At 41.0% G+C, this 11,981-nt stretch overlaps 1 protein-coding gene across 4 annotated transcripts in view; it reads right to left on the reverse strand.

The window, feature by feature from the left end:
• The window catches only part of IBTK (inhibitor of Bruton tyrosine kinase), a 94,189-nt gene extending 82,741 nt beyond the window's left edge, over positions 1-11,448 (reverse strand). For all 4 annotated transcript variants that reach the window (XM_055534881.1, XM_055534880.1, XM_055534882.1 and 1 more), the window contains exon 1: positions 11,255-11,448. The gene's annotated coding sequence lies outside the window, so the exon portion shown is untranslated. The remainder of the gene's footprint in view (positions 1-11,254) is intronic.
• Positions 11,449-11,981: the final 533 nt, after the last annotated feature.

The raw sequence follows: 11,981 nt of genomic DNA on the forward strand, positions 1-11,981 counted from the left end.
TGGGGATCTACAGACTCCACGATCGGTCAGACGACCAGATTCTCGCACCTCCCCACACACAGAGAAACACTACTATCATTTACTTGAGGTATCTGTCATTTGTGATTAGCAGTACTCTTTTACCAACATGTACGCCTGCCTGTATGCATTTCCCAGCAAAAAAAAATTCATGTTTATATTGGCTCCTCCCAAGTTACTGAGATGTTGTTTCCTGGGCTACAGTCTGCAGCTGAGTTGGAATAAAACCCTCATTTATTCCTACTATGGGTCACTGGTTATTTGCATTGACATCACCTTCACATCTACAGTATTCTGTATCTGTATCAGTCATCCTCTCAGCGTTTTTCCACTCTCATGTTTAAGGTTAACTTCTGTGTGGTACTGTGGAATCCGCCTCTTTTCTTCCAGAACCTTCATTACTTTTCTCCTGTATTTCTACACTCTAACCAGTTATACCTCCACAAGCTATAAACACACTTAAATCTACTGTCTTTATAGGAATCCCATTTGAAAATTTTACCCCTTAAAACTGAATGATCAGGCTTCCCTGGTGGTCCAGTGGTTAAGAACCTGCTTGCCAACACAGAGGACATGGGTTTAACTCCCACAAGCCTCAGAGCAACTACGCCACTGCGCCACAACTCCTGGGCCTGCCCTCTGAAGCCCTCCAGCAGACAGCTGAGTCCACGAGCCTCAACTACTGAAGCCCACGTGCCCTAAAGAGCAGTCCCCGCTTGCTGCAACTAGAGAAAGCCCTCGTGCACCAATGAAGACCCTGAGCAGCCGATTAAAAAAAGAATTTAAATAATCATTATCACCAGCACCTCCACCACCACAATAACCAACACTCTTATCAGTCAGTATTTACTAAGTGCCAGGTACCGTGCTAACATTGTTTTCTCTGCCTGGAAGGTTCTTCACCACAGAGGGAGATGTTAATTAAACATCAGGTATTGGAACTTTCCTGGTGGTCTAGTGGCTAAGACTCCATGCTCCCAATTCAGGGGGCCAAGGTTCAACCCCTGGTCAAGAAACTTTATCTTGTAACTCAAGACCCTGCATGCCACAACAAAAAGATCCTCCGTGCCCTAACTAGAACCCAGTGCTGGTTCTAAATAAATAAGTATTTTTAAAAATATGCCAAACAACAAGTACCCAAACAACTGGATAGCTATCTGGGAGGAAAAAAAATCTATAAATACTTATTTCATACCTTACACCAATATACATTCCAGATGGGTCAAACATAAGATATAACACATTAAAATACTAGATGAAAAACAAAGAGACTCTTTTTTATAATCTCAAAGCACAAAAAGTCTCTCTAAATGTGATTTAAAATCCAAAAGTTATAAAACTCCAATAAATTCCATCAGTTTAAAACATACATAAAAAACTTTAAAGACAAAAAAGGGGAAACTTTTTCCTTTAATATATCATCTATACAAAATAGTAAGAGACCAATAGAATAAAAGTCAAAGAATATGATCAACTTTCTCACACAAAAAGGGGGTGTGGGGTGGATTTAAATGGATTTTTAAAAAGAAACTCATCTCATTCAAAAGAAAAGAAATGTAAATTAAAGCTACAATGATACACTAATTTTATCAAAAAGACAAAGATCAAAAAGGTTGATACCACTATGTATAGACAAGGGTGTGGAGAAATAGAAACTCTACTCCATTGTTGGTGAGTGTACACCAGTACAGTTATTATAAACAGCAATTCAGTAATATTTGCCAAAATGTAAAATGCACATTCCTTCTGACTCAAGCAATTTTACTCCTAAGAGTTTATCCTGTAGAAATATATCTATGTGTGAAACGGCATAAGTACATGAACGGTCACTGCATCAATGCATGAAAAAAATCTTCATAGTTAAGATAGTTAAGGTATGTCCATGCAAAAGATTGTTCATGTATCAAAAAAAAAGGCAGCTACATATTTTCTAATATGAAATAGCCTGCAAGATAAATTGTAAAATGTCTCTTAAAACTAGATGCATGTGTAATACCACTTATGAGAAAATGTATATGTAAGCACATGTTTATGCTTAAATACGCATGAAAGATGTTTAGAAGAACATACAAGAAAATGGTTAATAGTGGTTGCTCCAGGGAAGAGCACATGGCTGGAGACAGAAATGCAAGGCCGACTTACTTTTTACTACAAACCTCTTTTGAATGCTTTACCAAGTTCATGTACACATTTTAAAATAAACATACATCTTAAAAACACACATAAATGCTAATATGTTGATTAGAGAGGCCACAGGCAAGTCAAGAAAACTCAACCATCATACATGAGCCTCTAGTCTTCTTGCAATATGCTAATGTTTCTTGCTTTGCCCTTTCTGATCTGGAAAAATAAAATATTATTTGTCAACCACTTGATGGAGAAGGAAATAGCAACCCACTCTAGTGTTCTTGCCTGGAGAATCCCAAGGACAGGGGAGCCTGGCGGGCAGCCGTCTATGGGGTCGCACAGAGTCGGACACAACTGAAGCGACTTAGCAGCAGCAGCAGCCACTTGATAAACTACTTATCTTCAGTTTCTTCAGTGTTAGAAAACTAAACACCAATATAATATACTAGAAATTTTATATCTAGAGTGGACTACTTCACATTAAGGATTTCTCCATCACCTTTTATTTATCATCTCCTAATTATCTTCTCCTTTCAGTATTTTTGTCTTCTGGATTTTAAATGAGTAGTCAATCCATCTATAATGCCTAGATTTTAAAGCTTTTATAGGAGAAATTCTACATAAATTACCTTTTCCAAGGTATCAAATTAAGTTCCCAAAATACTTCTTTCATTTTAATTTATTTTAAACATGCAGTCAGCCCTTCATATCTGCAAGTTTCACATCTGTTAATCGAACCAAGCTTGGATTGAAAGTATTTAAAAATTCCACGAAGTTCCAAAAGCTTAATTTTGCCTCATGCTGACCAACTATATTTACATAGCATATTCAACTACAGTTGACCCTGAACAACACAATGGCCCTCTCATAGCCAGCTTTCGCTATGCTAGGTCGCTCCTAGTCACAGCTCCACATCTGCCATTTCAGAGGCAGATCTTGGTAGTACTGCAGTACACATTTATTAACAAAAATCCAAGTATAAGTCAACCTATGCACTTCAAACCCATGTTGTTCAAGGTTTAACCATATTTACATAGCATTAGCATTGGCATTGTATTTAGATATCTAAAGATGATTCAAAGTATACTTGTATGCAAATATTAAGTCATTTTACATACAGGACCTAAGCATCTGTGGATTCTGTTATACCAATGGAGTCCTAGAACCAATACCCGACTGATATCAAGGAACTTCTGTATTTATATGAATGACAGAGCAAAAACAGTTACATGACTATTTAGAGGGACATAAGTGAGTTCACATGTATGTACAGGAAAAACTTCTGTGCAGCAGACATAAAACATTCCAAATCCATAATTTCCACTCCCATTTCAAATCACACTAAGTCATAAATTCTAAACCTAACTGGTTCCTAACTATTATGATTTCCCCATTTGGAAATGATAGCACAGAACTAGAGAACTCCTAGTTCTTTCTAGCTCCAGTTCTGTTTCCACTAGACTACATGTAAACAAGCTAACAAAGTGTTCAGTAGTTAGCAGACATGAAGACAAAGTACCAAAGCCTCAAGTAGTTTAAAATGTTAAACTGGAAAACATGATAGGTGGCAAAACAGTCACAAGTACTTAATTCCTTTGAGGCTCTAAAATTTTGTGTTTTCAGTGTCTTCCTAATACCTGAAAAGAACCACTTACATCAGTCACTCAAACCTACATGCAATAATTAAGGTACAAGAGAAAAGAATTCCCTAATTTGTTATGATACATAACTCAAAGACTTAAAGGGAAAAAAGAATACTAAATCTAAATAAAAGTGATACTATACAATATGTAACAAGAGAGGCACGTACAGAGTACTATGAACATAAATATGGAAGTGACTAAGAGCTGGCACTTCTCTGAATCCTACATATTTGAATTCAAATATAGCAATGCCAGCTGTTACCAATTATGTAACTACAAAGTACAATAATCTCTCCAAGCCTCCATTTCTTCACCTGAAAACAGAGACAATGCCACCCACCTCACAGAGTTACTATAATGATATATGAAGCTGCTCAGCATGGTATCTGCCACCAAATGTATATTCCACAAATAGTAGTTTTTATTACTACCATTTCTTCAGTAACAAAAAGATAACTTTTATCCCAGAGCTCATGTTTGGTCTTGCAATATCTCTGTCACTGGTTTCCGAGCACTCACCTCCAAGGAAACCATACATACCAAGGTTACCAATGACATCCAAATTGCCAAATATTACTTGGGGATAATGTTACTTGACGTCCCTGCTGTTGAATGGTTACCACCACATTCACATCTCCAAGGAGTACTGAAAGGACAGGGAACCACTGAAGCATTTCAGCATGGGCTCGCTCTCCTACCACTTCTCCAAAGGCATTTTCCCTTCCCCTGACATTCAAGTGTTGGGCTTCTCTCAGTGTTCCACTGAGTTATCCTTTCCTAACTCATACTCACTCACCTTGGATAGTTTCAATGTCTTCATGTTACTTTAACCTATGTGCTCATAATCCTCAAACCTGCCTCCTGCCCTCATGTTTCCCCTAAATTCCTGGCCCAATGCCTAGTGTTAATCTTATCTATGCTTTGAACAATACTTATTGAAGGCATGTGATATTTTACATCAGAGAGGTTAAGTAGACCACCCAAATCACACTATCAGCAAAGAGTTAGGATTCAGGATTCAAACACAGATCTATTTCACAGTAAAGTCCAAGCTATTTCTACAACACTATGCTGCCTCCTCAGTGCATCTACAGGTCACAAGGTACTGCAAAAACAAAAATACAAAGAGCTTAAGGGCTTCCCTGGTGAATCAGACGGTCAAGAATCTGCCCACAATGCAGGAGACCCGGGTTCAATCCCTAGGTTGGGAAGATCCCCTGGAGAAGGGAATGGCTACACACTCCAGTATTCTTGCCTAAGAAATCCCATGGACAGAGGAGCCTAGAGAGGGCTACAGTTGTGGGATTGCAGAGTCAGACACAACTAAGCGACGGACAGTTTTCACTGTTACTCTAGATAATTCGAAAAATTCTATTCTCGATATTCATCAATAATAATTGAGTGAAAATACAGCTCATTTAACAACTGTATTGATTGAACAAGATTTATTATCTAGTACGTAGTCTACCATCAGTGGGTCACAGTTTAGTACGGGGGAATGAACTGCTTAGTAGAAGGGAAAGAATTTAAGCAAGTACTAAAAAAACTCATGATTAAAAATCTATGGTAAAGATGTAACAAGTGACTCACAGGAATGTAGAGTCAATAGGAGGGATAGAGAGATTCCCCAAAGGATATGTATAAACGAAGACTTAAGATGAGCACGTGTCAGCCTGGGGTTAATGGGCATTTGAGGCAGAAGTAAGAGTAAATATAAAAGCACTAAAATTACCTTGGTCCATTCTGAAAATTCCAAGAAATTCAGAAAACAGAAATGCATAATGCCTAATATATATATACTGGATACACTAGATTATAGACAGTCTTATGTGCCTTTCTTTAGGGATAAAGAAAGTGAGCAATCAAAAACATATTTAGGACCCTGAATTGATTAGATGTGGTGATAACTTCTAGGTTTCTGGCTTGGGCAGCCAGGAAGAAAAGTAGAGGGTAAATACTTTAGAAATCAGAGAAAACAAACTTAAAACAAAAGGAACAAACAAATTAAAGGTGAAGATTTGTTTTATATGTGATGAAGTGTTGATGAGAAATTGAGTGGAGGAGTATAGCTAGCTACAGGCAATTGTTAACCTTGAAGATTGCTTCACTATAAAGGTGCCAGTCAGTAGAGGTTGAGCCCTCAACCATGGCTCATAATCCTATGTATGAACTTGGTTAAGAGTTCAGTTATATTCCTAAAACACAAATCTGATCATGCTAGTCTCTGAAATACTTAAGACCAAAATGAAACAATATATTTCATACATTAATAGCTTTGTGACCTCAGAAAGAGGAGGCCAGTTAGACTTGGCAATTATGTAGCACATAAAGTTCAGACTGTGAATTCAGAACACTGGGCTAGTAACTCAGATACACCACTAATTAAGTTATAAATTACCCTGGGCACATCACCCATCACCTAAGATTCAACTCTTTCCTGTAAAAAGGGAATAACTATTTATCTCCTGGGTTGTTCTGAAAAATCAGTGAGACAATTCATGCACATGTAAGTACCAAACAATGTTATGAAGGAAAAAGAAACATAGTGATACATATAGATCAGAAAATGGAGTAACTATATTGAAGTCCCTTCTGCTTGGAACGTTTTTACTCAAACCTTTAGAAGGCTGCCAACTTGTCCACAGTTTACAAACGTTATGTCTACCATCTTTTGAACTTTCATATGGACAAGCATAGTACTTTACATAAATGAACTAACTGTATTGCCCTGTATATTACCTTTACTTCAGAAAGAGGAAATTGATGTAAAAGCTTGATGTAAATTGATGTAAAATCACACAGATAGAAAACTGTGAATTCTACCTATTCTCTCTACCCAAATTGCTCTTTCAAAATGCAGTTAGGAAATCTTCAATAAGAACTAGAATAGTGTGGCAGAAAAGAATTACCCTTACTTGTAGTCATAAGAATTGGGCTCCTACTATGGATGTGATTTCAAACAAGTCCTTGTATTACTAAGAACTTAAGTTTTCTGAACTGTGTCAAACTTGGGATGCCACCAACCAGTCTCAAAAGAATGTCTGCTAGCAGCTGGTGACCACAACCTTACTTTTTAAAGGCCTCCTCTTATAATTATTATATTTTTAGACAATGAATTTGCTTTAAATCATATGTTAACAAGATGAGAAAACACATGTGCAGGGACCAATAGCACTCATTACCCATATGTTAATACCAAATCAAGAGTTAAAACCTACCTAGATAAAACAAGACAAATGGCTACTTGGCTACAAGTCTCCCCAAAGCACCAGGGCCAGACTGGGTTTCTGACTTACTCTCCTGAAAAGAAATGTGACCAATTTTGTCTATTAACATTCACATTGTCACTTGTCCAACTACTTCTAACTGGGTGTGTGACACCTACATCAATCATACTAGGCCAACAGAACAAAGAAAATGTGTATGACCACACCAAATAGCTCCATTTCTCTGGACAGGGTAACCCAAGCTCTGACTCTATCTAGACCAGGATCAAAACTGCTACCAAATGTAACCTGGTTCTTACTCCTGCTTGGGCCCCTGGTTACAAAAAATTATTTTATTGATATTTGGCCCCTGACTTTTCCAATCTAGATTATTAAGTCTGTCTCTTCCAAATTATAAGTTTTGCATCAAGATGACAGTGATGGAGAGATACCAGCCACTCCTCGGAATAGATCCTGCCAAAATAACAGCAGAAGTCACCCTGAGACAAAACAAGAGCTCTGTGACCCCAACTAGAAGCTAGAGAAGACAGACCTTTGCCCTTCATCCTCCCCATAAAGATTTCTTGGGGTTCATATCCCTCAGGGGGGATTTGAGGCAGACATTACTTTGTCAACAAAGGTCCGTCTAGTCAAGGCTATGGTTTTTCCAGTGGTCATGTATGGATATGAGAGTTGGACTGTGAAGAAAGCTGAGCGCCGAAGAATTGATGCTTTTGAACTGCGGTGTTGGAGAAGACTCTTGAGAGTCCCTTGGACTGCAAGGAGATCCAACCAGTCCCTCGTAAAGGAGATCAGTCCTGGGTGTTCACTGGAAGAACTGATGTTGAAGCTGAAACTCCAATACTTTGGCCACGTGATACGAAGAGCTGACTCATTTGAAAAGACCCTGATGCTGAGAAAGATTGACGGCAGGAGGAGAAGGGGACGTCAAAGGATAAGATGGTTGGATGGCATCACCAACTCAATGGACATGGGTTTGGGCGGACTCCAGGAGTTGGTGATGGACAGGGAGGCCAGGAGAAATATCAATAACCTCAGATATGCAGATGACACCACCCTTATGGCAGAAAGTGAAGAGGAACTAAAAAGCCTCTTGATGAAAGTGAAAGAGGAGAGTGAAAAAGTTGGCTTAAAGCTCAACATTCAGAAAACTAAGATCATGGCATCTGGACCCATCACTTCATGGGAAATAGATGGGGAAACAGTGGAAACAGTGTCAGACTTTATTTTTTGGGGCTCCAAAATCACTGCAGATGGTGACTGCAGCCATGAAATTAAAAGACGCTTACTCCTTAGAAGGAAAGTTATGACCAACCTAGATAGCATATTCAAAAGCAGAGACATTACTTTGCCAACAAAGGTTCGTCTAGTCAAGGCTATGGTTTTTCCTGTGGTCATGTATGGATGTGAGAGTTGGACTGTGAAGAAGGCTGAGTGCCGAAGAATTGATGCTTTTGAACTGTGGTGTTGGAGAAGACTCTTGAGAGTCCCTTGGACTACAAGGAGATCCAACCAGTCCATTCTGAAGGAGATCAGCCCTGCGATTTCTTTGGAAGGAATGATGCTAAAGCTGAAACTCCAGTACTTTGGCCACCTCATGCGAAGAGTTGACTCATTGGAAAAGACTCTGATGCTGGGAGGGATTGGGGGCAGGAGGAGAAGGGGACGACAGAGGATGAGATGGCTGGATGGCATCACTGACTCGATGGATATGAGTCTGAGTGAACTCCAGGAGTTGGTGATGGACAGGGAGGCCTGGAGTGCTGCGATTCATGGGGTCGTGAAGTCGGACACGACTGAGCGACTGAACTGAACTGAACTGAACAGTTTCTCCCCTGTGGACAGAAACTCCATAAATACCAGAAACTCCATAAAAGCAGGACGATGGAAGAGTCTGGGCCTTGCCCAGATAAGAGATAAAAGACCACTTACTCCTCATTCAAAGTCAAGGAGACCTTGCAGACTACACATGAAAGGCTCCTTAGAGGTCAAAAAGGGAGGAGGCATCACCTCACAGTAAGTGATGTCAACTACCCATAAGCCTCTGCACTAGAATCCATCTTGGCTAAGAGATGAGCGGGCACACAGGGGAAGTTCCTAAGCTATACTGAATAGACTCAGAACCAGGCAAATCAAAATGACTGGCCAAATGAAACCTGGAAGAAACGGCTCCTAAAAAGTAATTCAAACTACCATGAGCGCAACTCTTTTCTGCCTAATGTTTCACTTAAAAAAAAAAAAAAAAAAAAGAATTGGATTCCTATCATCTAAAACCCTGTTCAAGTAGCTTAATCTCCCTAATCCAAATTTCTTCATCTGTAAAATGAAAACAACTTGCCTTATGAGTGGAGACCTTGCCTACAAAAATTTTAAGTTCCTGAAGGGAGGGAAGGGAATGCCATACTAACTTATATTTCTCACAATATTATAACATGTATTCAACCAGTAGGTTTATTTTTTTTGAAGAGCTCTCTAAAATCAAAATATCTTCCCTAAAGACTTGTATCTATGTTAACTGTTACAAAGCTACAAATTATACTGACTTATAATCAAAGAATGTTTAAAATTTTAAATTCCTTCTTTAAGCCCTGAAAATATTTCACCTAATTTTAAAACATCAAGACATACTACTTTAGGAAATAATTTACCTTTATCAATACTGTATTTCATTCTAATGTTTTCTCAATTATTCTCTGGGTACAAAAGAAAAAATTCAACATTTTATTAGCACAAAACCCAGTTTCACAATTGAACAATTCCCCAAATTTTAGGGGGCAAGCACATCTCTGGAGGTGGCAAAGAATTACCACCCTATTAATGATAATAAAGGGATTTCCTTAGGGGTCCCTCCAGTGGTTAAGATTCTGTGCTCCACTGCAGGGGGTACAGGTTTGATCCCTGGTCCTAGTTGGGGAACTAAGATCCCACATGACACAGGACACGTCCAAAAGATTAAAAATAATAATAATAAGCTAACTTCGAAATCATTTATAATAATTAACCAAGTAACACTGAGCTCCTTATGTAATATGGTCTATTGAACTTTATGGTCTTGAAGCATAATGTATAATTTAGCATACTGAAAGCCGTGGACACAAGTTTAAAAAAAAAAAAATTTAAATAATAGAAGAGCCATTTTTTAAAATTCCTTGAAATAAGCTGCTTTGACTAAATATCTGTACTTTCTGCAAGTATCATAATATAATTCTTTTTAGAAAGCAGCTCTTTCTGCCCTATATCAGTTTCTAAAATCCATAAAAATCAAAAATAAATAAATAAAATAAAATCCATAAAAATCAAGGAATTCAAATTAGAAAGGGCAGGAACTTCCCTGGTGGTCCAGTAGCTAGGACGCTGGGCTCCAGTGCGGGGAGTACAGGTTTCATCCCTGGTCAGGAAGCTAGATCCCAGATGCCCCAACTAAGACCAGGTGCAGCCAAATAAATAAATAAAAATTAAAAAGTTTTTAAAAAAAAGGGGGGGGGGACAGTGAAAAGGTCAAGGATCTATGGCAGGATGTGAATTTGGACATCACGGGCATAGAAACACTGGTTCTTTTATCATTTCTGATAAATTTTGACTTTCAAACCCCCTACCTTACATGCATGGGGGGTAAAAAAAAGGTGTCACATCAATTTCTACTTCCTGACCTGTCTGGTGAACACCCTTTACGTTTTATTACCTACGCTGGAAATACGGAATCACGGATATCCTGGGTTACTTATTTCGCTACTGAACTAAAACTTTTTGTTTTTTTAGAAATCCGCAACATGATACAAGAACAGAAGGCCTCTATCCTGTCTCTTCCATCCCCCAAGAAAAGAACGGGTCCCTTTCACAGAACAGTCGATTCACTCAGCACCTCATCGTTAGCATCCCCAGAGTGAACGAAAACTTCTGTGACGCGACGAAGGGGCTGAGGGATATGGGCGCCTCGAAGAATGGCTTCACATTCAGGCTCAAGGGACAGTGACACGAGACAACCACCAGAAACGAGCAGCGCGACGTCGCTGGAAGGCGTGGCAGGAGAACCGCAACGTAGCGCGCTGCCCGCACACACCATTCATTAGCTCAGAGAGGAGGCGGGGAGGTGGCCACTGGGACCCGGGCCACACGGCCGGCCTCGCGCCGCCTCGCGCGGAGCCCGGCGGCCTCGGCGCCCGGAGTCCCCTGCCCGCTGTCCCCCGCACCCTGCGGGAAGATCACACCGTCCCGTCGCGGCCGAAGCCTCCCCCTCACCAGTCGCTAGATGAAAATGCGCCAGTGGTCTCCGCGGGGTGGGCGCACGGCAGCGCAGGGACTCATCCTCAGTGAAGGCAGCAGGAGAAAGCGAAGGGCGCCAGTGGAGGCCGGTCCCCAGGCCCGGGTCAGCTCTGGAGGCGGCTGCAGCTACAGCCGCGTCTACAGGCGCCTGGCAGGGGGGTGGGAAGTGGGTCTGGGAGGAAAGGCCGGCGCAGGCGGGACCTAGGAATAAGACGGGCGCTGATTGGCTGGGGCTCATGTATGCCTCTTGAGGATTGGCTAGTGTCTGCTCAGAAGGCCTCGCGTGGCAGCACCGAAACTGTGGCCTTTCCCTGGCGCCCTAAAGGAACTTGACCCCGCCGGCCTTGGGACTGCCAGCGCTGGCGGGTGGGGGTGTGCGGAGGGGGGCGGCGGGGTTGGGGAAGGCCGCGGTCGGGGACTCTTAAACCAACGGGGGATGGTGGAAATGTCCGCCTCGCGTCAGCTGTCGCCCAAGGAGAAATCCTGTTAGCCCCCACAGCCGGAGACTTAGCAGTTCACGATAAACCCTGGTGTAGAGACTGAACTTTGGGAACCTGGACGGATGCCTTGGTCACCACGCAACAGAAATCAAAGGCGTAGGCATCTGCCACCTGAGTTTCCTCCCCAACGCCCTACCAGTGGGGTCACTGAAAAGTTCAGGGCGCGGTCTGGCAGAGAGACAGCATCGCCCCTCCCACACCCA

This window comes from Bubalus kerabau, chromosome 9, assembly GCF_029407905.1.
Source record: "Bubalus kerabau isolate K-KA32 ecotype Philippines breed swamp buffalo chromosome 9, PCC_UOA_SB_1v2, whole genome shotgun sequence".
Taxonomy (NCBI): Eukaryota; Metazoa; Chordata; class Mammalia; order Artiodactyla; family Bovidae; genus Bubalus; species Bubalus kerabau.